We start from the raw sequence: 24,740 nt of genomic DNA on the forward strand, positions 1-24,740 counted from the left end.
GAGCATGGTATCATAGAAATTAAGGGAAAAATGTGTTTTGACAAAGATGAAATGTCAACTGTGTCAAACGCTGTAAAATAAGACTAGAAAAATGTCCTTTCTGCCAACTTTGAAATCATTGGTGACCTTGAGAAGAAGAGTTTCAGTGAAGTGGTAGAATGGAAGCCCAAGTGGAGTGAATTGAAGAGAGAATGAGAGGGAAGAAGTAGAGACAATGACTGGAGACAACTCTTGCAGAAAGTTTTGCTGGCAGGTACTCCCCTGGGAGTCAGGAGACTGATTCTTGGTCAATATCTGCTGTATTCGACTATGATGAAAATTATTTTTGTATCTCAAATTTTATTAGAATATATGTACTCCGAGGACAAGAGCTTTATTGTCATTATTTGCTTCTATTTGCTATCACTTACAAAGTTCCTGGCACAAAGTAGGCACTTAATCATATTAGTTGAATGAATAAATAAACTCATTAATGAATCTCTAATAGAGTAGAAACACTTTAGGTTCAGGACCATGTCTGATTCATCTTCTATAGATTGCAGGTATACAGAAATGTTCCTGAATGAATAAATAAATCTGGTGAGGTTGGGGGTAAAGTAGGGACACTTTGGCTAGGAAAGGTAACAGAAGGGGAGTTATTTAAACCACGGTTGCCACCTGACTGGAGAAGACCTGGGACTGGAATCCAAGGGCCCAAAGAGCTATGTTGAGGCACAAGCCAGGATTTGGGATACAGCTCCTTCCAGATTCTGTCTCTGTGAATCCCTACTGTGACCTCGTGTAAGTTACTATGCATTATCTCCAAACCTCATTCCTCATGATGATAGAAATTCTCTCCACAGAGTTACTGTGAGGCTTAAATGAGGTTGCACCCATGAAGAGCTTACTCATATACAACACACTCTGAGTGCATTGTTAATATCACTGTTATTAATATTGTTCGACTCTGAGCCCTGCCAGCGATGTGGGTTCTACCAGCCAGTTAGGGCAGCTCTCTGGGATGCAAAGGTTGTTTGAAAGGAAGGGCTTCCCGATGCCCTTTCTGATTCTCCTTTTACTTTAAAAGGAGTAAGTAAATCAAGTTTACCTTTAGGAAAAGTCTGCATAGGGTCTTGATGAGGAACCATTCAGGAAATGCCAGTCTGCCTCCAAACCGCCCTACATAGTTGATGCCAGAAATGTTCTTAATGAAGGCCAGCTACCCTGTGATCAGTGGTAGAGTCCTCATGTTCACGTGCTGCTTGAGGCAAGTCAAGGACTTGAATTCATTCATGCCGAGGTGTTTTGAGTGGGTCATTCAGGCAGGATAAGTGACTGGTGTCATATCTTCCCTTTTAGATCATGGAGGGGGGGATTTGAGATACAGCATAACTCCTCAGATAACATCCTAGCTGCCTTCTGCTCTTGCCCTTTCCCTCTTTACCCACAGGGGTTACTTCCATTTCCCCCAATATATCATGCCTTCCCTTGTTTCCCTGCCCCATGCTGCTCCCTCTGCCTGCAGTGTCCTCCCTGTCTCTGTTTCTTAAGCATTCTTAAGATTTACTACAGTTTAACAGTCTCTGGGGTGATGTCCCTGATGCCTCAGTCTGGTTAGGTGCCCTAGCTCTCCTTTAGCACCCTTATCTTGGCATCTCACTGAATTGTAATTGTCCCTGCCTGTGCATCAAAAGCTGAGGTCTTTGGGGGCAAGGACATCTTGTTCATCTCTATATGCCTTCATCTTCTGTTGGCATGTGGTAGGTGCTCAATGAATATTTTTTTGGTTGGATGAATGAATGAATGAATGAAGCAAGTAAGCAGAAATGGACTAATTTGGAATGGGATTCGAAATAGGTTCACAGAGGAAAATAAAATAGGAACACAGAAACCATACCATTAATAACCCAGTTCTGCCTTGGTGGGCCTTGTTTCCTTCTATCTGAGTGAGGACTTTATCTCTGCTGCCAGGAGCATTCCTTCTGTGTCTTTGAAGGCACCCAGCTCTGTCTCGCCTGATTTACAAAGACATTGCTGATTTCATTCCTAGAATGCTCTATCGTTAAGGTCTCTCTGTAAGGGCAGTCAGTATAGTGGGGTTTTACTTGCATAGCTCATTACATGAACATCCCAAGTCACCTTATTGGGTTAGCTTCCAAAAGCCCCAGGGGCAAGATTAGGTACTGTAAAGAGTATGATGGGGTCCACTACAGACACAAATTATTTCAAATGTATCTGCACAAAATGTCAAATCATGTGATGAAATCAAACCTTATCTCACAACTTCCAAAAATAAAACACAGTGTTCATTGCTACATCTTAAGTAAGGTCAGAGGTATTTTTATATTTCCATACTGGTTCCTGCCTTGATTCCTCGTCCCAGGGAATAGCCCCTACTCTGGAAAATTCCTAGAAGACTGTAATATGCCTCTTAAATGTCACTTTTTTGTAACCTTATGATAGATTGCAAAATGGCCCCTGATTCTCTGCATTCTTACATGTGCCCCTTTGAAGTGTGAATTGCAGCTCTTCCCATACTGACTCTTGTAACTTGCTTTGGCTAATGGGACTTGAGCAAACATGATACAAGCAGAGACTTGAAAAGGGCATGTACCCTGGGGTTTGCCTTCTTGTGCTACATTTGGGGGCCCTATGAAGAAGCCCACGTTGGATCATGAGAGAACCCATGGCCATGTCACCCCATTGCCCTGGCTGCTAGTTGTCAGTCAGGCGAGTGAGTTTAATACAAATTATTCAGGCCCTAGCGGATCTATTAGGTGACCACAGAGAGTAAGAAAGCCCAGCAGGATGAACTGAACAAGCCTGGACCAGACAGTCTAGCTGACCCACAGAATAGTGAGCTGAATAAATGTCTAATGTTTAAGCCAAACGATTTTTGAAGTGGTTTGTTACATGGCAAAGGCTAACTGATAGAGGAGACCTTTAGTGTTTTTACCCTCTTCTTCCCTGAATTTACACTACCATATTGATTTATTCGTGTTATAGAGTGATGCCCACGTGGACTGGTTGGTTTGTGAGCCTGTCTCAGATGCTTCAAGGTCGGGGCAATGTCTGGCTGACTAATAGGATTTGTTCATCTAAGACCTTGCCCAGTGCCAGGGATGAAGGATGCACTCAGGGGATGTTGACTGACCAGATGAATGTGTGCGTTTCAGCTGTCATGTCTTCAAAGCTTGACTTCTGGGCCACTAACTGCCCATTTCTTTTTCTTTTACCTATTTTTTCCCCACTTCCTGGCTAGTTTTACAAACCCCAGTGCTTATATTATTGACATTTTGTATAGTTGCATTCTCTTTTACAGTTATAGTGGTCTTTTACCCATCATTGTAATTTCTTAGAGTATCTATAGATAATAATAAATCCTTCCGTGTTTTTTAAAACTAGAAGTAGGTAGTCATATGAGGCATCAGCCAAAATATAGCCTTTTGGTAAGAATCCAAGTTTCCTTTTTCTAAATTGTAGTTTTCCAATGGCCTTAAGTGATGATTGATTTTTATTCTATTTAGATTTGATTTGATTTTTAAAGTATAAGATTCATATTTTCAAAATGAACAATGTTTCCACTGAAAGCTATTATTTTCTTTTTGTCTAAGGTGATAACTCTTCAAACATATTCATTTAGTGTGTAGCTGCACTAAAAACACCTGATGGGCTAATGGTATTTTGGGAATCCTGAAAATCACATGAAGGAAGGCTTCAGAGTCAGTAGGAAAGAAAAGGTATGTAATTTAGGTAAAAGTCATGGGTAGCTCCCAAGCAACGTTTGTAAATAAATGTCCAATAAAGGATTAATAATAAATATTACCATTTATAGTCAGATCTTGTACCAAGTGCTGAACATATCGTTTAACCTTCACAACAATTCCATGAGGAAAGTCTCTTATCCCCATTTCATGGATAGAAAGGACTTAGAGTTAAGCAAATTACGCAGGAATCAAACCCAAGCATGTTTGATTTCAGAGCTGTTGTCTTAATCCTTATGTTTCAGAGTGAAGAGAATGGACAAATATGATCTATTAATGGTAGATCATGTATCCTTGTTTAGAGATGAACCAAAAATATACCTAGACCTTGGAGGATTACCTAGGGGCATGGTATCAGCACCTTAAAATGCTCCGTATGGTAGTAGGGTAGGGGCTGACCTTGGTCTGTATGCTGGCCCTTACCCATTCCTAACTGCACAGAAGTTCCAGGCTTGACATGCCAAAGGTCAGTTATAACAATGTTTCTTTGCACCCCACAACTACCAGGCTAACAGAATCAGGGAATGTTAAAACTGGTTAAGGGACAGTTCACTTCTCTAGATCTACTCTCTAACCTCTACTCTGTTCTCTTTCCTGGGAAACTGACATGCAGTCTGGCTTCCGCTTGATTTCAGCCTGTGGGGAACCAGGAAAGTATCAGAATGAGGGGAAAGGAGGGGCCAACCCCATCTCTCTTGTAAGGTCACCTTGCATTGGCTATCTTCCTTGACTGGAAGCCACTGTTCCCCTCATGGTCTATGCCACAGGACTCCTTCCTTCTGTGTTTTCTGATGCCTCCTTCCCTCCTCCCTATGGACCTGGAATGGTGATTGTTCTGTTGCTCTACCATCCTCTTGTGATTTTTCATACTCTGTAAATAGACTCTTCATTAAACCCTCCCTGACTTAATTTGAGTCTGAAATTTTTTTTTTCTGGGACCTTGAATAATACATAATTTTAGAGATTATATCTAGTCCAACCCTCACATCTATAAAAAAAAAAAAAAAAAAAGAAGAAGAAAAAGCTAAAGCACGGAGAAAGTGAGTGTTTCCTTGAAGTAACTGCCTTTTAAGTGGCAGAACCAGAGTTGAAAGGAGCCCTGGACTGAATTGGTGTCCAGGGACCTTCCTGCACATCCCAGTGAGGAAAGACCAGTGAGTGGCACAACATTAGGGCAGATATTTCTTTCATTTTTGGTGTAGAAACTCTGTTGGGCCAAATCTTCCTGTACTGCTCAGCTGTACTTGGGCAACTTCACAATGATGGTTTTGCCATATCTTGGTGCTCCAGAGTAAAATTGCCATGAATGGGCTTATGTGTTTATCTGGCTACAAGTTAAAAAGCAGTGGAGAAGGATAGTTTGTGTGAGAATGTAATTAATGCCTTTCACGATAAATAGTTCTTGTTCTTTAGAGAAAACGCAAGGTATTTATCAGCTTATTAACACCCACAGTCCAAAATGGCAGTGAATCAGGTTCTTACCATCAAGGGAAGAAAATTGTCATGCTATGTATTGATAGCAGTCATTGAATAGTACTCAAGTTTGAATTACAGAGCTTGGCTTCTGCCAGGGCACAGGCACAGGATAAAATGTCTGTAAGTATTTCTTGAATATTTCTTGAATGACTGACTGAAGGAGTGTCCATAATGTTGATGAGTGGGAAGTAGTGTGAAGTTAGCACTAGGATCTACCCTACGAAGAGCAGTGCTGAATTCTTTGACTTCTGAGGCATTCTCTGTTGGCCGTTGAAATCTGATGTATTTGGAGTCTGAATGCCCTGATTTTAGTTCCTTATTAGCTCAATTTCACTCCACGAGAGACTCAATGTCCACATTGTAAAATTGCATTGATAATGCCGTTCTGTAGGGTTTTTTTGATAGTTAAACTAAAAAAAAGTGTATGGAAGAATGTTTTTTTTTGATAAAGCCTAAAGAGAATATTACTTTTAGTGATAGACTATTACTTCTACTCTAATGTTAGGATATTACAACTAGTAATGTCCTAGTCTAGTAGTCTAACTACTATATGTAAGTCTAACTACTATATGTAAGTCTAACTACTAGTCCAACTACTAGACTATTACTTTTAGCATAGTGTTAGGATATTACAACTATCCTTTGAATTTGAGACCTACTGGGCAGGACTGTCCTGTATGGGGCCTATTTTGACATTTTGATTTGAATGTGTATGTGCTGGTTTGAATCTGTTATGTACCCCACAAAAGACCATGTTCTTTTAATCCATTCTTGTGGGTGCAGACCCACCGTGGGTGGGACGTTTTGATTAGGCTTTTCCATAGAGATGTGACCCACCCAATTCAAGGTGGATCCTTTACTGAAGTCCTCTATGTGACCCACCCAGTTCAAGGTGAGTATTTTACTAGAGTCCTCTATGAAGAGAATAAAGACCAAAAACAGAGAGAGACAGATACAGAGAGCAGAGAGATGAAACTGAGTGAAGGATGCCAAGAGAGAGAAATGCACTAGAGACACTAAGAGAAGACCCACAGGACGCTGAGTGCTCAGAGAGATGAACCTAAAAGCAATGGAACCTGGGAATAAAGGAACAGCAGACGCCTTCCTGTGTGACAGAGGAAACCTGGATGACATTGGCTTTACTTTGGTGTAGGTATCTTCCCTCTTCCTGCCTTAATTTGGACAATTCCATGGCCTTAGAGCTGTAAATTTGTAACCTAATAAATCCCCTTTGTAAAAGCCAATCCATTTCTGGTATATTGCGTTCTGGCAGATGTAGCAAACTGAAACAGTATGTACTGTACTACTAGTTCAGTACTACTAGTTCAGTACTAGTTCAGGTGCTTGGGATCTTCTTCCAGTATCTGTAAAACTCGCAGGTTTTATGACTCCAAAGAGATAACTCAAGAAAATGATCAGAAACCACATTTCCTGTAGCAAATACTGTCTTCTGTTTAAACCAGCCATACACATCCTGTGGGCTGGAACATCCTTGTAGCCTCCACACAGTAATGGTGTCTGAATGCATGTCAACTCCTCTCCCACACCCGCCACAAACACCTCTTTCTGTGTGTTCAGGTCCTTCCTCTTTTCTCCCTACAGCTAAACACGAAAATAAGAACAGCTGTCACTCCCTTAATTTGCCAGGGAAGAACTTAGAAGTTCCTTTTATTTCATTGTGTAGAACAATTAATTTCCCTTCACCTTCTTTCTCTCCTTATCAGACTAGCCTAGGACCTTCCTTTTTACAACCTAAGGATTATGTTATCCCAAGCAAAAGAATGAATCCCCACTGACCCCTGAGGTAAATTCTGCACTCTCCCAGAATGCAGAAGCAGCTAGAGTAAGTATTTCTCCCTTTTTAAAAAATAGATTTCCTTTTCTGATAACCGTGATGTGGTTATGAGTAATAAAATGCAAATTTACTTCAGCACATTTAAGCTACTATAACTTTTTGTCATTTTGTATTTTTTTCAATCAACTGAAACTAAAAGTACAATTACTATTAAGTGTGGGTTTGTAAAATGTTTTGACACTCAAAAGGGTTCCTTCATACTTGAAAAAAAATTGGAATACCTGGGAAAAATCCTTTTAGCTTATGAGATATCATTTGAATTATACCCTTCCCCAGAACTAGAATGAAGCAGGTGCCAATCTGAATGAAGTTCTTGCCCTGGGGCCTGGGATGAGTTTGGGGGTTTGTGTCTTAAGGAATGAGGCTGAAATTAAGAAGGTGTCTGGAGCAAAAGTGAACTTGGTAACCAAGAGGACAGGTGGGAGTGGGTAGGCCCAAGAAACAGAGACCAGATGTCAGATAAAGCCTTCATGGGCAATTTGGGCTTTAACACTCTATCCACTAAATTACTGAATGGCCAAATGGACGTTTGGAAGCAGTTAAGGGGAAAAGGGGACTCTGTTTATACAAAAGGTTCCTAACAGATTCCTGTTGACTTTGGGTCACCAGCCCTATGCATTTCTGTTGTGATACTTTATGAAGGGTCAGTGTTTGTCATAAGGGGGTAGGAGAGATTTTCTGGGTAAGCGAGGGAATAAAGACTTACATTTCCATGATTTAAAAAGTTTTTCTTGTTAAACAGCTTTAGTGATATATAATTATATGCCATACATGTCACCTACTATAAGCATACAGATCGGTGATTTTGTGTGAATTTAGAGTTGTGTATCTATCACCAGAATCTAATGTTGGAGCATTTACAATACCCCCAGAAGTTCCCTGTGCCCTTTGTAGTCTATATGCATTCCCAGCCCCAGGAAACCACTCATTTGTGTTCTCTATAGATTTGCCTTTTCTGGAAATTTCATTAAAATGGAGTCATACAATATAGAGTCTTTTGTGTTTGGCTTCTTTCATTTAGCATGGTGTTTTTGAGGTTCATCCATATTGTAGTATTTATCTGTAGCCTGTTCCTTTTTTTTTTTCCCTGAATGGTATTACACTGTATGGGTAATGCCACATTTTGCTTATCAGTTCAATAATTGGAGGACATTTGGAATTTTCTTCAGTTTGGGCTATTATGAATATTCTCATACAAAGCTTTGTATGGACATTGTTTTTATTTTCTTTGGGTAGATACCTAGGAGTGGAATTGTTGGCTCATATGATAAGTATATGTCTCAGTTTCTAAGAGATTGCCAAATTGTTTTCCAAAGTGATTGTTCATTCCCAAGAGCAATGTATGGGAGTTCCACTTTCTCCACACTCTCACCAGCATTTGGTATCAGTCTTTTTGGTTATTGCCATTTTAGTGAGTGTATACTGGAGTTTCATTGTTTAAATTTCAGTTCTCCTGACTAATGACTTTGAGCATCTTTTGACATGTTTATTAAACAATCGTACATCTTCTTTGGTGAGATACCTATTAAAATTTTTTCCTGGCTTTTTTTTCTTTGAAAGATGATGTTTATTAAGCAGTTTTAATTGTTATAAAATGACTAAAATGAGTTTTAAAACTTAAGGCTCTTTTCCTTCTTGGATTGCCAGAATAATGTAAAAATAATATCTATCAACCCTGCTGAATGCTTTGTTCCTAAAGTTAAATTTCATGGATTCCTAATCATTTTGCAGTTAAAATTAAAAAATGGATTATAAATGACCATTAATGGCTGTCTGTATTGAACCCACACTCTGATCAGGTGTACAATATTCTAATTGGGTAGTTAAGCAAAAATATTCCAGTTAAAGCATAAATTTTAATTTTTAGCATTTTAAGTCATTGTTCCCCCACACTGACATGATTTTCCTAAAATTGAAATAGTCTAATACAGGAGCACTAACCCTGGGACTCTCTATACTCCAGTAGGAATGACTGTCTTGACTGGCAATTCATTTGATTATATACTTTTTAAACCCTCTAAGATGAATTAACAAATGGTTCAGAATTAATGGCACGCAGTATGCAAAATCATGGCTCTGATGCATTTAGATTTACATTAAGTATAAGAAGTGTCACTCACACTCATTGTACACCCCAACCCTTCCACAGGAAAAACAATCACTATCTAGTCAAGTTCTCAATCTGGTGCAGCATTAAGGATTAAAACTTGCACTTTCCCCATCCGCAAATAAATCCCTCCCTACAAGCAGTGACTATTAGTATTCAAGAAAAATTAATACAGTCTTTCACGTGCTATCTTTTTGCAGATCAGCGGCTCTAACAAGGGAACATCTTCCATTCGAGGAGAGGAATGTTCCTGAGGTTTTAGCTGGCTCCTTTTTGATTTTGGTAACTAGGTTCAGTTTGTCACTGCTTTTGCTAGGAATGTGTCCCATGCTATGGTTTTGCTTGTGATCTTTCTCATGGTGTCTTTCCTTCTGGTCTTGTAGTGAGAGTGTTGCAAATTTGCTGACCCCAGAAACAATGGCCCCATCTGTGACACTGATTTTACTGCCAGTGTTTGAGATGACAGAGTGTGGAAGGCTGTTGGACCATGGGAGAGGAGGGTCCACGGGGTTCCCTGGGGCCATGACACTATTCCCATTGCGTCCAGCAGGAGAACTTGTGCATTCATGACATTGGCGTGTGTCCTTGCTCTTGAGAGGAACTTTCGTAAGGCCTGATGTCTTTTGTAACGCCTGATAAACAGAGCTGTGTATCCTGGCCCACTGAACTAAACCGATATTTAATGCTTACAGGTGACTGTCTGTAGAATTCAATTTGGCTAACTGAGACTGTGTGCCATTTGCTCGATCTCTGCCAAAATGTAGAAGGTCCTGGAAGTCCTCATTGCTTCCGCTAAATTCCATAGGGTTGCTTTCTTCTACACTAGTGGTATAGGGGTCAAACACCACAATGCTGACCCAGGATTTGTGCCCATAACCTCTTGCTATCACTTGGCAGTCTACAAAAGACCAGATAGACTGTCACCAGGTCATCCTCCCCATCTGTCACAATGTACTTGCCATCCAGGCTCCAGTGCACACAGAGCAAGCCTCCAAAGTAGCTCCTCCTCATACTGTGTGGTTCCACTGAGTTGAAGTTGAACACCTGCAGAAACCCATCCTGGCTCAGTCATGGCGAAGAACCGGACTTCTGGGGAGAAAGCAAGCTCGTGGAGGACCCCCTCGCCCACTGTCCATTTAACGAGAAGGTTCCGTGTAGATATACTGTTGCAAGTGTGCACAGCAAAGCTCTTGCCTGCTTCAGAAGCTGGTGTTATGTGTGTGTGGGGGCTGTGGTGCTGCAGGTGCACTCCACGTCATACAAGTGTATGTTCTCACTTGAATGTGCTACTAGGAAAAGGCTTTCCGAACGGGGAACCCACTTGGAACAGGTTACTCGGGACTTGTCTATTAGTCTCTGGACCTTCATTCTCTCTTTCTTCATTCTAATCCACCTTCCACAAGTGCTGAAAAGAGGTTTTTCCTCTACAGTTTGTCAAACCAGTTGGCAAGTTTTGTTTTGAGACAACCCGACAAAACTAGAAGAGGAGGTGGTAGGGTTCAAAAAATTTCACCAAATCCATGTCAGAAAGGAGCACCTGGGATGGGTACTGGATATGTATGGACAGCATATACCAGAAAGATTCCTCATTAAATAGTTTGCTAATTTCTTTTTGGATTGGGTCTATAAGCTGGACTTGGCCTGTGGAAAAGCTCACTAGGAGAGAGACATTTTCTGCTGTGGTTGTTCAGTGGTTGAAGTCATGACAAGTAGGCTGTGTTCCTTTGTATATCCTCTTATCTACTGGTTTACCAAGTCAGCAGCCTTATAGTCCCCCTTGTAGATATTGAAGTAGAGCTCCCAGCCCACATTGAAGCAGAAGTGGTCGCCATTGCCAGACTGGTTGTTGAAGTTTATGAAGGAGACGTGGACAGGATTGGATCCCTGCGAGTTCAAGGACACCCGGTTGGGGTGGCTGTACTCTAAGTGCAGCAGCAACCTGTACAGACCTTCCCGGGTGGGGAATTGAGTCTTAATTTCATTCATCTCCTTCCGTTCTCTCTGCATTGCCATCTTGAAAAGCAGCATTCATCCTGCCTTTCCTGGCTTTTTAATTGTTTTTTTTTTGTGGTTGTGTTATTGAATTGTAAGGTTCTTTATATATTCTGGATACTAGTCCTTTATCAGATAGATGATTTGCAAATATTTTTTCCTATCCATAATTTTAAAATATCATTACTTAAAATGTTTTCACCCTCTAAATTTCAGTGCTCTGGGGCAAAGCCCTAAGTCATGAAGACCAGGATGATATTAAAAATATTTAACTGCTAATATTGACCAATTAGAATGATGTAGATCAGAGGGCTAGAGAGGTGGGAGGTACTCAGTGATTTGTCACAGCTACTATTTATCAGCTAGTATGGAAGTATTTCAATATTTTAGCAACTGGAACAGTTGAACAAGGGTATACCTGTTGTGAGAGAAGTAAATCAGATATCATCAAGTAATTTGAGGGAAAACAGGAGTGAAATCAGGGCAGGGTCTCTGAGGCATCAATGTGGAAGAAACCTGTAGTCTCATCACTCGCCAGGTAGGGGGCTATTCAAGGGTCAAGACTTATCTTTGGATCAGTAGCTCTCAACTTGGACTCCCATGAGAATCGCCTGGGAAGCTCTTTAAAAATACCTGTATCTGGGTGTTAAGCTAGACCAGGTGGGCCCCAGGTGTCTAGTTTTTAAAACCCCTCAGGTAATTCTAATGATACACCCTTTAGAACCCTGTGCAAAACCCAATATTGCCTTGAGCAGGATCATGAATAAACCACATAAAGTTAAGATACTATGATAGGCTTTGCAAACACTGCTTTTTGTGCTGCTCTAAAGAAATTTAGAGAGAAACAATAATCATAACTCCCTTATTTTGGGCATTCACTATGCATCAGGCGTTCTTTAAACCAGGTGACTCAGTCTAATTCATCCAATTATCTTTCCAGGTTGAGTTCATTCCCTCCCTTCTTTCTTTCTTTATTTTTTTTACATTCTCATTTTACATGTGAGAAAACTGATTGCTAATGATTAAACAGTTTACCTAAGATCACACAGTTCCTAAGGAGAAGAGTTCTTCATTCTCAGAGAAGTAGCTTTCTTTATATAGAAGTCCTGCAAATCTTAAGTATTGTAAACATGTTCTCAGACTAAGAAGAATAGAGAGGGAGGCCTCCAAGTTGCCACTATGTCTGGCCCAAGGGAGTAACATAAAAGCTCTTACTCTGTGGTCTCAGAATACTTTTTCATTTAGATTATGGTTATTTTTAGTACATTTCTAACAAGGTTGCTTATCTGGTTTCCCAGTTGTCAGATTAGAAACTGAAAATTAGGAAAAGGAGAAGAGCTGCTCAGGGCAGGCACATTAAATAGGAAAAGTAGCCAGGGAAGAAAATTGTTTCCTCCTCTGTAGAATGAGTGGGTTGAACTAGTTAATCTCTCAGGTTCCTTCCAGCTCTAAAATTCAGTGTAAAAGAAAAGCTATAAAAAGCTGCCAAAAACAAGCACATAGGAATGACAAAACCTAGAAATTTGGAGACACTATGGGGAAAATAATCTTAGATAATTTGATAACTTCTGAGGACATAACCATATCACAGACAGTGTCATTTTTAATGCCTACCACGATGACACTGAGTCATCAGGAAAAGATTAAAATCTGTTCTGTAGATGTTGTTTTGGAATGCAGGGATGCACACAAATTACTTCAGAGAGATTTCACTCAAAAACTGGTTATCAGAAGTTTTGTTGCTTGAATATCTATGGTTTGAAAAATTAAACTTAGTGGAGTTTCTTCTTCCCCAATACACTTTTCATTGCTTTATGGAATTTTGTTCCTTGATAGAAAAATTCTTATGGTTGTGACTATATCTCCCATCTGTATATTGCCTTATATGAATTCAAGTTTGTTTTCCATCCTAGATTCCAGTTAATACTTCAGCAAGATTTCTAGTTCTTCTTATAGTGTATCCTTAGTACTGACCTTGAACCCAGACTTATTTCAGTGCTTCTCACATGGTTTGATATGGTGAATTGTTAATGGGTCTGTTAGACTGTCACCTCCTTAAGGGCAAGGCTGGAGTCCTCATTTTGGTATCCTCTGAATCTCAATAAATGTGTGATAAATAAGTGAATGAATTAATGCATCAGTAAATGAATGAGCTGCAAAATAATAAAGTTCCTTGATGGTCCTATTTGTAAATTGTGTAGATTTGTCTTTCACTGTAAGTGCCTCTTGCCTACCTTTATTTCCATTCCCACTACCATTACCCTATTTTAAATGTACTCTAAGACCACCATAAAAAAAATAAATTCAGGTGGTGTGATGGTGGCTCAGTAGCAGAATTCTCACCTGCTATGCTGGAGACTCAGATTAGACTCCTGGGGCCTGCCCATGTAAAAAAAAGAGAAAAAAAAAATTCTCCACATCCTCACTGTTGAGTTTCCTAGGCTACTTCAGCAAATACCATAAAATGGGTTGGCTTTAACAATGGGAATTTATTAGCTTACTGTTTTGAGGCCAAGAAAATGTCCCAGTCAAGACATCAGTAAGATGATGCTTTCTTCCTGAAGTTTGGCTTCTGGCGATCCTTGGTTCCTCTGTTACATGGCAAGGCACGTGGTGGTGTCTGCTGGTCTCTCCCATCTCTTCTGGGTTTTATTGCTTTCAGCTTCATGGCTTTCTTTCTCTCTGTCTAAATTTCATCCTCTTATAAAGGATTCCAGTAATAGGATTAAGACCCATCCTGAGTGAAGGAAGTCACACCTTAACTGAATAATCTCATCAAAAGATCCTGCTTAGAATGAGTTTGCACCCACAGGAATGGAATAACTTTAAGAATGTATTTTTCTGGAGTACATAGAACTTCAAACCACCATACTCAGTGTAGAAAATCTAGAAAAGCCATAAATGGATAAAGATAAAAAGAAAAAAACATCACCAGGCATCCTACTGTCCAGAAAAAACGTTGTTCACATTTTAGGATACATCAAGTGTTTTTCTTAGTCATTTGCACGTATAAGTCAGATGTGTACTGCCACCCAGTCTTCTCTCTGAGCTTCTCTCTAAGAATCCATTTGCATAAAACTATTTGTAAAAAATTTATAATATACTACAAATTTCCTTTGGGGGTAGAGTTTTCGTATTTCTCTTCCTTTTGTGGACTTTAATCTTGCTTCCTCCTAGACTTCTAATATTTTTTGCCTTTATTCGTTATTATTCAGAGAATCTCTAAACTTTTGTACTTATACCCAGTACTCTCCTTAGAAGATAGTAATGGTGAAGGTGTTAGATAGAGATTTCATACTACGGATACAGTTTTATATCTTTTTATTGGGAGCAATTGCTATACCATTAAATTGTTTTTAAAAATTATTTTAGTGATTGGGTATTCATCTACCATAATTTATTTAATACTTTCCCCAAATTTGGATATTCAAGTTGTTTCTACTTTTCAGCTATTCTTAGTACTTGTTTGCTGTTCTATTTTCTCATGAAATTTCATGAAAGTGGAAATTATAAGCATTTGGGTATTTTAAAATGTTTATAGCATATATTGCTACATTTTCTAGAAATATTATACCCTATTTTTTGTCTTCCACTAAGGCTGTCTGAGAGTGTCTGTTTCACTGCATTTTTACTAACACTAAGTAGCATAATTTAACAGTACATATTTTAACTTGGTCATTTTAAGAATTTTGGTTTGCATTTTTGATTAATGAGGGGTAACTTTTACTATATCTTGCCTGGAATTTTATTTCTTCTTTTATGAATTATTTTTGCCTATTTTTTAATTGTGATGTTCATTTTTATTTACTGATTTACAGATAACTTTAATTTCTGCTTATAAAAATATTAAGTTCATTGAAGAAAGTTTAGTATGTACAAAAAGTATAAAGGTAATAAAATTCTTAATTTTACCACCGAGAGCTAAATACCTTTAAAATGGTGAATATCCAGAAAATCTTTTTTCTTTGTATCTCAGTATCTATATTTAGAGACAATTTCTAGGAGTTATTTATGTACGAGAGATAATCCCTTTTTGTCATATGTCACAAATGTATTTGCTGGTTTGACATTTATATTTTTTTGGCCATTTGCTTTTTTATTTTGTCTGGTAATTTTAATATAGTCAAGTCTATCATTTTTCCTTTTATTATTTCTTTAGATTGCTTTTTGTTTTTGCTTATAATTCCCTTGTCCTTCCTTTGACATGTTAAATATTTATGTTTCATTTTAGGGATTTCTTGGATTTTTTTTTCTAACATTTAGGGCTTTAATTAGTTGTTTTCATTCTTATCATTTAAGAGGACTTTATACATACTAAGGTATGTTTCTGAGATATGATTTTATCTGATTAAATATAAATTCGTATTCCAGTATCTGGCTGTTTTAATTTCTGTAATATGTGATAGGAAATTTATTTCCTTTTCAAAGTTTCTTGGCTACCCTGATCTGAATATTTTTCTAAAGAAACTTCAGAATCATTTGATTCATTCAGATAAGAGAAATGTCCTATTGGATTTCTGAGCTCCAATTTTTCAAATTAACTTTTACTTTTTAATGGGTATAATATCCTGGCTGACCCTTCTGAGGTTAGTAATTATACTTTAAACAATTATACTTATTAGAGAACACAGGAAAACAGTTTGAAATAATTCTTCCTCTCTTGTTAGTTCTCATTGTCGAGTTTGGTGCCTCACTGTGGTGGTGTTGGTTTTCCTGAAATGTTTTGTGATTCTTGGCTGTGGCATAGACTTTCCTGTGTGTTATTAGTGTCTCTTTTCACTGCAGTAGTTTTCACTGTGAAGGAGGGAGTATAGGATGCATTTCCAGGGCGGATGTTCTCTAGGTAGTTTTTTTGGCAGGGGGAGAGGAGAATGGCAGAATTGCCTGTCTTTACTGTGGTAACATCACACTGTTGCTTCAGAGCGCCCCCCCCCCGACTTCTAAACTTAGAGCACCCCCAGAGGCTTGACCATGTTTTGCAGCAGTCATTTTCTCTGAGCATTTGGGCTATGAATCTCTTTCACTCTGATCCAGTCTACCGTCTTTCTTTTGATGGTTGGTCCACTGAAGACTTCCTCCTTATATTCCAGTATTATTAGAGAATTAAATAGGAAGTCTTTCTACATTAAGAAAAGGGAATTGATGTGCAAGGGTGTACAAGAAATTGATGTACAAGCATACAACGGTGGAGGGTGTATTGTCAAGTGGTCTGTCATTCTGAGCTGATCTTATTTTTTGTTTGGGTTTTTGAGGTTTCTTTTTTTAATTGATTTTAATATTTTTTTTTGTTCTCTCTAGGGTGATTATATTTTTTATTGGACTTACTGATGTCCTACTATCATGTATAAATTTCCTGATGTTAAACTATTTGTGCCTTTTTGGGATTAACTTCTTCCATCATCATTTTAATGATTCTTTTAATTAATCTTAAAATTCTGTTAGTATTTCATTGTGATTTTCATGTCTCTTCCCCATCACACTTATAATTATTCATTGAATGAGTAGAATGTAAATACCGTGAAAACAGAGACCATGTTAGCATAGTGCCTAGTAAATAACAGGCCCTAGGAAACACCTGTTGAAATTAAAGACATGGGACTGGTTTATTGTATTGCTTTTCTAGGGCTGCCATAACAAATTACTACAATTAGGGTGGCTTAAAACAGCAGAAATTTGTTTTCTTATGGGTCTAGAGGCCTGAAGCCAAAAGGTAGGGTTGGTTCCTTCTGGGAACTCTGGGGGAGAAACTCGTTCTATGCTACTCTCCTGGCTTCTATTGGCTATTGACAATTCTTGGCATTTCTTGGCTTGTAGTGTATCATTCCATCTTCACACGGCCCTCCCTCTGGGTGTCTCTACTTTTCTGTTTCTTATAAGGGCATTTATCATTGGATTTAGGGCCTACTCATTTTAAATCTAAGAAGATCTTATCTCAAGATCCTTAACTTCATAATTTACATCTACGAAGACTCTATTTCCAAATAAGGTCATGTTCACAGATATTGAAGATTAGGACTTGGACATATCTTTCTGGGACCACTGTTCAACCCATTATACCTATAGTTAATTTTGACAGCTTGCTATTAGTTGTTTGGAGCTATTTTTGTGAGATATCAGAGCAATATCATTTTCATAAAATGAATTGGATGGCTTTTCATTTTTTTTGTCTATATTAAAATGAAAGCGAATCTTGAAATTTGAAAGGATGCCATTAATAAAACCAATTTCTCATTATTTTTTGGTCTGTTTACATTGTCAATTATTTCTTTTGGAGTCAATTAGAGAAATTTATATCTTCCCATAGTCATTTCAAATTAGCTTACACATCTTGGTTTACATGAAATTAATATGGCCACCTATTCTTTATTTTATTGGCATTTGCCCAGTGACTCTGTTTAGCCTTCAACTTTTTGTGATTTCTTTCAGATGTGTTTATTTTAAGCTGTATCATCAGGAATATTTTAAAAGATAACATGTGCGTTTTTGTTAATAGTGAAACTACTCATTTAAATGAATTTATATGTTTTCTATCTTTGTTTTTTGTGAAGGTTGGTTATTTTTGTGGGAAGTAGAGAGTGGCTGCTACTGGAATGCTAGGCAGATGTCATTTTCACTGATATGTTCTTGTACAACTCGAAACTGAGCTTTCTTATTTTTCTTTCTCCCCCTTCAATGTATTCTGCCCATTTCAACACTATTGAGTTTATTAAAACGTTATTTTGATCATTCATTTCTGTGTTGAAAATCCTTCAGTCTCCCCGTTGCCTTCAAATAAACTTAAGATATCACAGGAGATATTTAGAATTCTCTAACAATAGATATATTTTCTGTTGTCCCTCATTAAGTGCCTACACAAATTATTACTCAGGCTGAATTGGTCTTTTTTTCCCAGCCCCCTCCCCAGACCTGGCCTGTAGGCTCTTATGTTTGAACTGTGTTCAAGTTTTGTTTCACGTGTGAATATTCCTTTCCATCTGCATATATGTTAGTTGTTATACTTGGCTCAAATTATGACCAACCCTATTGAGTCTTCCCTTGTTATAATAGCAGGAAGTGGTCTTTTCCTCCTGTGTGAGAGAAGGGAGGGAGAGAGATAAGCAAGGCACCCATGGGTAGATGTAAATGATTGCATTCTGGCTCTTGGGATGGGTGATGGATTCATGGTGTTCACTGTATTATTTTTAAAGATAAATAAATAAATAAGATGGCATATGGACCAGCGTTGATAATGTGTTATAAACCAAGAGTTATATGAATCCCATCTGGTATGCCCCTTTTGGATAAAATGCCAAGTTTTATAACTTTCTATTTACAGACTTTATCTTCCCAATCAGACACAGAAGTCTTTAAAACCAAGACTTGGGTGTTGTCTTATTTTTAACCCCCCACTGTGCCCTGCGTGCATGTATTGGATTGTTGGAATTCAATAAATTTGAATCATGATTATTGTTCCTATACTGAAAACTTCTGTAATATATATATATATATATTTTTTTTTTTTCTTTTTAGTGGTTTTTGAGTTATAAAAGGATTTCACATACTGTTTCATTTCTTCTTTCTAACAAGAATTACCTGACCTTTTTAAGTGGTAGATTCTCTGAAAATGAGGAGTTTGATCTAAATGATTTTTAGGGTTTCTTCCTTCTTTAAAGTTCCTTAATTGTGTGAGGTCTTTTGTACTATTATGAAAATAGACTTGGAGATTTCCAGGGTATATACCAAAGAACACCAAGAACCAGATGTGACCAAATATTTCTGATTTGAGGAACCCAAACCCTTATCAAATGTTTACATTTGTAAGAAATTGTTAAGAAAGATCAGGAAATTGAGAGAATTACTAGATTATTCAATTTACTGAAAGTTCTCTATAATCATATCTTGACTAAAAGAAAAACCTGAGATTTTATCAGTGGATTTAAACTTTAAACTTTCTTCTCTTTGAGCTCATCAGACATGAGATAAACTGAATAAATACAAAATGTACATCTGTATTCTAGGTACAGTTTTGGAGACAAAGACATACTTATTTTGCATCATCTTCTGTTGTAGTATCTCCCCCTGTGCTGTCCCCTTGCCTTGTCAGTGCGCATGAACTAAAATGTATACATACCCCTGGACTGCTTAACTTCCTTGAGTATTTCCTCAGTCTTCTGTCACTGAACTTTCCTGTGACTTTTTCCAATTAGTCCTCCTATTGAATTCTATTCATTATTCAATATGCAGCTTAAATACTAAGTTATCTGTATAATTTTCCTTTAACTACCCAGTTTAATCATTTCTCATGCCCTCCCTCCCTCCCTTTCCCTCTCCCCCACCTCTATTTTTTTTTAATGGTGCTTGCCATATATTGCCTTATTTTAAATATGAACGTGTCTATTTTCACTAGACTTAATGCTATTTATGGACAGGCACATGGTGATATTTTTCTTTGTGTCCCACCTAGCAACCATAACATTTACTGGGCCATGATAATTGCTTGCAAAAGAGAATGGCTTGCAGCCAAAGTTTTCTGAACCTTTTTTAAAATGAAATATTATGTAGAATTCAAATACATAGAAGAGATAGAAGGGAGTATTTTTATAGTATAAATTTGTTAGCTCAAATTTGTGACATTTGATTATATATTATTATCAGTATTATTGTTGATGGTATTATAAAGTCATCCAAAAGAGAAATGAGACTGATTCGGTATACTTTCAATGAAATATGTGTTTATGGAAGACAGATGCAGTCACATCAGTGTAAGCAGCCAATTGAATTTTTTCTCTCTCTTTCTGTCTGTTTGCATAATATCAAGAAAATCCTGATTCACACAGATCAGTAGTTGCAAATGGCAGTATTTTTTAATAGCTTACTTTTCAATTTAACTGATGCAGTAGCTCAAAAGAGTAGGAAATACTTGTTTCAAATTAGAATCACAGCAAATAACAAGTGCATGCAGTCATTAATTGTTAAGTGTTCAGTTTAAGGGAGTCAATTAATGGGTTCCTCAGCCTGTTTAATTTGTCACCATGTGGCAGAAAAATCATATGAATATATCTTGTCACTTAATTGTAGTGGAGCACACATGTTTTGGAATTGCATTTGCTTGTACAATTTTATGTGTGTGCTTCTGAATTTAAAAACAAACAAAAAAATAAAGACCTGCAATTTTCTTAATCGGTGTCACATTTTCAAGAAGTTCAAATATATCCACAGATAAGCTTTAACTTGAGGGTACTGGAAAAGAAACAGAGTTAACCAGAAAGTGCAAACTAAGTCATTTGGAGCCTTTTTGTGTTAAAATTTGACACAGGAACACAATGAGTTTGAGTGTGATGCTTCTTATTACAGTTTTTAAAATGATTCATATATTTTAAAGATGAAATTTGAGTAAAATGTTTGCAGAACCGCTGGAAACATGGTTTGAATACCTCATGAGTAGGCCAAAAGAATGTTGATGCTGGAAAGGTCCTTTGTGTTTAGCCTGTTCATTTTTACAGCTGGGAACAGCAGTTATGTGTGTGAAAGTCTCTAGCACAATGTCCCTGGTGTGTACACTAAATATTTTCCTGAAACAGTGAATAAATAAATCAGAAAAGAGAAAGAATAATGATTGCTAATATTTATTGAAAGCTTACTTTAGTCCAGATGCTCTGCTGAATGTTCAGAACGAATCCAGGTTTGTAGCATTACTATTCCCACTTTACAAACAAGAAAATGAGACATAAGAGATAAGCAATGTGTAAAATGTCGCCCATCTCATCCATGGCAGAACAGGGATTTGAATTCTGCTTCTGTGGGCTCACCAAATCCAAATGTTTAACCACTACACTATTCCAACAAGATATATTCAGCAAATATAGCAGTTTCCCTAGTGATTCTTTTTTGTTAAATTGTGGCTGATTTTATGCAACCATGCAAGGCTGATCTTTCTGTTTCATTTATTATTTTCATGGAACTACAGTGACTCTTAATTGTCTGTTAACCTTCAGCAGTACATTTGCCAGCAGCATTTAAAGGAACCAATCCTGCCTGGGCACTTGGATTCATCCAGTAAGTCCGATGTTCCCAGTGAGCTTTGCCACATTCTTTTCAGTTCAGGCAGATGCACCGTTGTGTGGGGGACATCCCTCCTGACACAGTTTTATCGTGGGCAGAACAGATGAAAATAGCATTTGAAAGCAAAGCCCTTGGTTATTTTTTCTGCCTTACATTTCAATGAGTGTTGATTTTGTGGCTTGGGAGGACTAGTCTTGAAGACCATATAAGAAAAAAAATTACAAAAGGAAGATTCAAAGCAAGGGCCTTGGGAATTGCTGGTCCTTACGTCCATAATGATAGTCTTTTCCTGCCCCAGGATTCTTTCTTCTAGACAATGTTTATATTTGCTATTGCAGCTCCAGCCCAGGGTAATTTAGTAATGAAAGACAAATAATTAATTCAATCAATATTTACTGAACACCCATATACCAGACCACATAAAGGTTGTGATTGGCAGGTTATAAAGATAAGTAGGTTGAGCTCTCTACCCTTGGAAGGGTGCAGTCTTGTACACAGATAGCAAGGTAGCAAGTGGAAGAGGCCATAAGAGAGAGGCAGTCTGCTGAAGTTAAGCAACCAGATTCTGGAGCCACAGAGCCTGGGTTCAAATCCCAGCTTGGTAACCCACCAGTTTACTAGCTAAATACTTAACCTCCCTGTGCCTCAATTTCCCCATTGTAAAATGTGGATGATAATAGTACCTTACTCATAGGGTTGTTGTGAAGGATTAAATGAGTTAATAGTAAAGCACTTAGTCCTGTGGCTGTTGGCTATTTAAATCCAATGGAGGTAGTGTGCTTTGTCTGCTGTATTTACTGATGCCCATCATGTATCTAGCACACAGAAAGCACTCCTCTTGAATAAATATATCGAACGAATAAGGGAGGTTTGACGTATGGGCTTTATGAGTTTAGTAGAGTGAGTGAAATGTAGAACCTTGACTCCAACAAGGACTCATAAGCTTTCTAGTTGACTCATTTTCTTCTGCCCTACTCAGTCTTGGAGGTATCTGAGGTATCGTTATCATTAAAGAATGCCATTTTTAAGTGTTTTTTTAAATTGTGAAATATAATATATATACAAAAAAGCGATAAATTTCCAAGTACATTTTAACAGGTAGTTACAGAACACATTTTAAAGTTTGGTATGGGTTACAGTTCCTCGATTTTTCATTTTTTCTTCTAGCTGCTCCAAGATACTAGGAGACCAACAGAAGTATCAATATACAGTATAATGATTCAGCAGTCATACTCATATGTCAACATCTATCCTCTCTGTTGTACTCCTCCTTCTCTTTAAATAACATATAAACATAAAAGCAATACATTTCAAAGTACATTGCCACAATTAGTAGAACAGATTTCAGAGTTTGGTATGGGTTGCAGTTCCATAATTTTAGGTTTTTATGTCTAGCTGCTCTAAGGTCTAAGGTACTGGAGGCTACAAGAAATATCAGTATAATGATTCAGCACTCATACTCATTTGTTAAACCCTACCTTCTCTGTATAATGCCACCATCACCTTTGATCTTTCTTCCACTCTTTAGGGTATTTGGGCTATGCCCTTTCTCAGTTTTTCATGTTGGAAAGGGCAGTTGATAATATGGGATAGGAGGATGGAACTAGTTGATGTTCTAGAAGGGCTGGCTCCTCTACATTTCAGGACTTACCTGGTCTAGGGACCCATCTCGAGGTTGTAGATTTTGGAGGGTTACCCTAGTGCATGGAACCTTTGTAGAATCTCATGTAATGCACTAGGTATTTTTTAAGATTGGCAGGAATGGTTTTGGTTGGAGTTTGTAAAGAATGCCTTTTTAAGAAGGTCTTCCTGAGAAAACACTGTAATGCAGAGAATATAATGCTGGAGGGCAAGGGGAGCGCTCATGGTGACCTTTTACTCCCCTGGGGCCTCTTAGGGGGCCTGACCTCCTGGGGGTTATGTAGGCACTCCTCTTGTCTGCTCCTCTCTTGCTCTTTCTCTCTACATTGAACAAATATCTTGAAGGCAAATGTCAAGACTAGAAATAAGAAGAGCTTGATTTGTCACATGGAGTACAGCTGTGTGTGGAACTGCAATTTGCATTTTAATGTTCTACTTATTCCCGAAAAGTGGCATTTTACAGATTCCCTGTATTATTCATGAATTTCCAGGCTTTGTCCTTTAGAAATAAAAGTTCAGGTAATAACTGAGAATAAGGGAGTTAAACTCTGTCAGGTTTCTTCCACTCTTTTCTCGTTTCATTGCTCTACCCTCAGTTAAGCATTGTTTAGCCCCTACCTGTGTTATGTTCTCCAGTGTTAAGCACACATGAAAGTATTAGCCCAGGTACCACATTTGGCCTGTACCTTAGCTTCTGAGTTCTAAGAGACTATGTGTGGTGGGAAAATCACGGACCTGCATAGAGGAACGTGAGAGGTAACTAGCAGCAGATGGGCAGGCACCACAGCCCTTCACAGCAGGAACCATCCTTGGCTGAGCCTGCCCTTTGGCCACTGGGCATTGTAGGATGTTGATGCCCCCATGCTGATTATTTTGCTCGTTGGGATGTTGGGATGTGTGGGGTTTAAGATGGTGAGCATCCATTGGGACTTCTCCTGCCTGCTCTTCTTAACCCCTCGCTTTTAGTGAAGAGACAGCTTGGTTCAAGTCAGAGATAGATCTGGGAATGATGTGCTGAGGAAGCTCCCTCCTCAGACCCACCTGCAGTGTGCTGGGTTTAAGATGGAGGCCAAGTGGCATGAAAGCACCCTTGCAGAAAGGCCGTGTCCCGTGGTCATGGGAAGGATTTCCACGATAAAACATGCTCGAGGGACTGGCAGAGGAGGGATTGCGGATGCTGAGTTGCTCACCAGGCAGCACAGGGACTGCTGTGCAGCTCTCTAGAGGTGACACCCCAAGCTTCAGGACCAAGTGAGTCACTTTTTTTGGTGTCAATGAGGAGCAGTAAGATATAGTATTATTTAAAATATATCACAAAATGGAGATGGGAGGTGGATTGCTAGAAGTCTAATGCTCATTCTTAGCTGCTGTGGCTGTTGACTAAGGCCAGGTATTAGGACTGATGGTTGCAAATGCAGAAGTACCATTCAGTGACTCAGATAGTATCTATTGAGTACCTTTGTACCAGATACTTAGTTATGTGCTCTATGGAGGAGTGTGTGTGCGAGTGAAAGACACACACACACACACACACCAGCCAATGGGAGACATTACAAAGATAACAAAGGGATTTGCTTCTAGGATTTGAATCTCTAAGATCCTCCCTGGCTTTCAGATGAAGGAGTTCAAAGTGTGTATCGCTGTTGCCTCTGTAATTAGATTATGTCTATTTAATATTTATGTTTGATGTTTCACATTGCCTCTAAATGATCATGTAAAGCAGTTTTTAAACTCCAGTTCTTTGAATGCTTTATTCATTCATTCAGTCATTCCTTTATCTAGCCAGTATTTATGTAATGACTATGTCATGTCAGCCATTTTACTAGACTTTGGGATTTAGTGGTGAACAAAGAAAAGCATGTTTCCTGTCTTAATGACTCTTATA

General features: G+C 38.3%; 1 protein-coding gene and 1 pseudogene across 2 annotated transcripts in view; one reads left to right on the forward strand and one right to left on the reverse strand.

Annotated features, from left to right (window-relative positions):
* The window catches only part of HTR7 (5-hydroxytryptamine receptor 7), an 85,435-nt gene that overhangs the window by 19,733 nt on the left and 40,962 nt on the right, over positions 1–24,740 (forward strand). The gene's annotated exons all lie outside the window — the stretch shown is intronic.
* On the reverse strand, positions 9,275–11,194 carry LOC143654550 (WD repeat-containing protein 20 pseudogene; annotated as a pseudogene).

This window comes from Tamandua tetradactyla, chromosome 13 (genome assembly GCF_023851605.1).
Source record: "Tamandua tetradactyla isolate mTamTet1 chromosome 13, mTamTet1.pri, whole genome shotgun sequence".
Classification (NCBI taxonomy): domain Eukaryota; kingdom Metazoa; phylum Chordata; class Mammalia; order Pilosa; family Myrmecophagidae; genus Tamandua; species Tamandua tetradactyla.